We start from the raw sequence: 4,151 nt of genomic DNA, 5'->3' as shown, positions 1-4,151 counted from the left end.
TACATGAATTAAATATATATGCATATATTTTATGAGTCTTGATTAAATGAAATATCACGTTTGTACAGTGGAATGTTATTTTACCAGTTAGGAGACTTTCAAGTATGAGAGGGAAAGAAAGGCATAAATCAAAATAAGATTATTATCTAATGTTTCAAAGAATCTTAATATAGGTTGTCTCCAGTGTAGGGAAATCTATGATTCAATTATGTTGTCAAGAACCCAGTTTTCTTGAGTCTCTGCTCTGCCATGTTCTAACTCTTCTTTGATCATATTAAATAAATATATACATGCACTGATTGACTGTAATTATTTAGTAATTAGCAAAGACACAGTATCTGCCCTCATGTATTTATAGAAAATATACTGTATAAGAAAAAAATAACAGAACAATGTGTTACATGATACCATTTGTACAAGAGATCCATTTATGTGCAAATATAATTCCTATCATCTTATGACTATTATGACTAAGTGCTTTTTTATATGGATTGTCTCATCTCATCCTTACAACAACTTTATGAGTTAAATACCATCATTCAGTATATGATTTATGAAATGTATGTGTGAAATGGAACTCAGAAATACTGAACTGCACTTAATTTCTGATAGAATCAGAATTTGATCCTGTATTTGTCTTGGAAGAGAAGATTTTAAAAATCTCTAATGAAATAAGTAAAAATGCTTTAATATTTAGGAATTGATAATTAAATTCAGCTGACTACAAGATCCAAGAAAAGGAAGAAGAGAAACAAAGACCTATATTGATAAATTAGTAGTGGGCCACAGTTGATTGCCTAAAGTTGTAACAAAAATTAAAACAGGCCTTATGGGAGACAGTGATGAGCAGATCTTGTAATCAGAGAATTCCAGAGGCTACAGAACAGAATCATGCGTGTTAGCAGGAAGGGTTAAGGTCATTGGTAAAGAAAGTATGATTATTATTTTTATATAACTCACACCCAAACAGATCAGATGATGGAGAACCTTGTTGTTCTGTCAAGAAATGTAAGATTTATTTTAATTTTGTTCAAATGTGATGTGAAATCATGGGTAAATTCTAATTTGGGTGAAGAATGACTTGACCTTTTATAGTATGATAACTCTACACATTTTGGGAATGTGTCATGGATGTGTGAATAATCAGTAGGGTGAAGAGTAAGATAATTGAAGTAGTTCAGGTGAGAGTCAATGATGGCTTGGACAATGGCGATAGCAATGAAGATGGAGAAAAATGGTTCTGAGTTTGAGGAATTTATATCTGTGCGTCTTAAGCAAATTAACTACATTGGTTTGAAGCTTAAAAGATGGCCTGAATTACTTTGCAAAGCAGAGAGTAATTGAAATTATGGGAGTGAATTGGATTGTCTGGTAAGGAGAGATTTTGAAGAGTAAAGGAACAGTATTGTCTTTCCACACAACTTCTTGAGAAGGTTAGTGAATGCAGAAGCCGTTCTACCAACAAATCCTATGAGCACAATTTATTTCATTATTAACTTAAATCCACTGCTGCATTATGACATTTCCACCTACTCCTTTTCTGTGAAATGTATCTCCAGGATTTCCATGATCTCCTTCTATGTCAGTGGTTCTCAACCTTCCTAATTCCTTGACCTTTTAATAATACAGTTCTTCATGTTGTGGTGACCCCCAATCATAAAATTATTTTCATTGCTACTTCATAACTGAAATTTTACTATTGTTATGAACTGTCATGTAAATATGTAGGATATCTGATATGCAGCCCTGTGAATCATTCGACCCACAAATGGGTTTCGACCCCCCAGGTTGAGAACCAGTACTCTAGGTCCCCCCACCCCTTTTAGGCATCCCAGAATCTTTGTTCTTCAGGCAAGGTTAAAGAGCAGGACTTTGGTCTGTCTATCAGCAATGATGTTTGGAGGAATGTGTTCCCTAGCATCTGTTAGCTATTCAAAGATTTTGGAAGCTTCTGACCCTATAACTTGATGGATGTGAAAAGCAATCCAAAAAGCTATCTCAGAAAAGAATTATGAGAAAGGGTAGAGCATGCACAAAAACCCTGAGGTGGGAATACTCTTGGCATGTTTGAAGAATGAAAAAGGAGGAGCTGGAGAGATAGCTCAGCAAGTAAGAGAACATATTGCTCTTGTATCAGTCCCCATATCTTGTGGATCTTCACTGCCTGTAACTCCAGGTGCATGTGATCTGTAGACTTCTGGCTTCTGAGGAACAGAAAAAACACACACACATACAGACTCACATGCATATATAAAATTAAAAATTAAAATAAAGAAGGGAACTGAGATGAACAAAACGTCAGCTGTAAGAAATGAGGTTGCCGAGGTGATGGAATGGAATTCATTTTTAAGGATTCTTCTGCAGACTATTGGAAGGACTTTGTGTTCTAAGCCGAATGAAATTGAGGAAAGCACAGGAAAATTATGAGTAGGTGACTGTTTTAACTCATGTTTTATCAGACTCCCTTGAGTTGTGTGGATAACAGACTGGTAGGGAAGGGGTAGCAAGAATGACTGTAGGAAGACCAGTTTTATTACAATAACTCAGGTAATAAGTGACAGTGGACAACAGCAGTGTTAACACATTGAAGTGTTAAAAAGCTGTCAAATTCTTGTCATATTCTTATGATGACATAATTTTCAGATAGATCAAATGTGGAGTAAGAAAGGGAAGGAAAGAAGAATGACTTTAGGTTTTTTGGCAGGAATGCTTTGGAGAAAATTAACATTTACCTTCAGGAGCCTGATTTAGGACATGTTAAACTTGTCACTCCAATGGACAATCAAATTGAAATGAAAGGTAAGTAGTTGGTTATGAAAGTCTGGAGTCCATGGGTAATAGATGAGCTCAACATATCAGTCCAGGGCTTACTGGCTCACAGATAATTATTAAAACCACAGAATGACTGAGATCACCAAGGGAATTAATAAAAATGAAGAAAAGATTACTAAGCCTAGAGAAAATGTAAAGGTATGGAAAACTCTATGAAATGCAGCTTTATAGTTAATTTTTCTTTCTTCTTTTCTCACCCCTCCCCTTAATTTACTTAAGACTGCAAAAGTGATAAAGCTGTACTGAGATTAGTCTGTGTATGCCTAGATTCAGAATTTCTCTTATATTTCTTTCAGATGTGCACTATCCACCTTGGAAAATGTACTTGATGACTGCATTCCAGTCTGGTTCCCATGCATGCCATGTTCCTCAGATGATAGTATGCCACAGTCAGATTTAAAAAACAATACAAACAAACAACAAATAAAACAAAACACCCAAGGCAATTTAGCTTGGAAAAGACATTCCAGTGAAGACAATAGTTATAATTAACTACTTGCCTGGTGACAGAATTATAACTCTTGATTAAAAATTATAATGCTGAAGTTTTAGGCTTCACAGAACCAAGTTTTTACATAGTGGTTTGGGCTGAAAATGAAATAGTGAGATTTCTGTGATTTTCAACATGAAAATAATATTCCTTTAAAAAATCGTATCCTCTTTTTGGCTTCCAGATACTTTTGACTATGTTTATGCAAAGTATGTCATATCCTATTGGTGTACACTACAGTATGAGATTGGTGTCTTACTGGTATTCTTGTTTGCAACAATCAAGGGACACATTCTAGAAATAGCTACAACACACATGTGGAATGTCTCAGTCACATGATCAACCATTTTACTAAATACAAGCATATTTCATTCACATACAGCTAAATAAAGAATTTTTCACATTTCATTACAGTGTACAACAAAGTGAGGCAAAGGATACAGTACATTTTGTTCTGGAATATAAGACAATCTAATCCAACATGCAGTTGTGATCATTGTTACAGTTAATCTTTTCTTTACCTATGTAGTAAAATAGCTTCTAAAGCTTAGTATTTCCTTAGTATTTTGTGAACACCTGATTTTTCACATTTATTGTCTAAAACCCACTTATTGCAGTGACAACAGCACTGAGTTCTACCAAAATGATTTTTGAGATGTTTCTAAGAACTGATGGAAGCAGTCAACTTCAGCCACCTCTGCTGCATTTATGCTGGGTACTTTGAAACCCATTTTAAAAAGCCAGGAATGGGGAAGTGGTGGTGCACGCCTTTAATCCCAGCACTTGGGAGGTGGATTTCTGAGTTCGAGGCCAGCCTGGTCTACAGAGT

This window comes from Mastomys coucha, unplaced genomic scaffold (genome assembly GCF_008632895.1).
Source record: "Mastomys coucha isolate ucsf_1 unplaced genomic scaffold, UCSF_Mcou_1 pScaffold25, whole genome shotgun sequence".
NCBI classification, from domain to species: Eukaryota; Metazoa; Chordata; class Mammalia; order Rodentia; family Muridae; genus Mastomys; species Mastomys coucha.
This window is presented reverse-complemented; position numbering follows the sequence as displayed.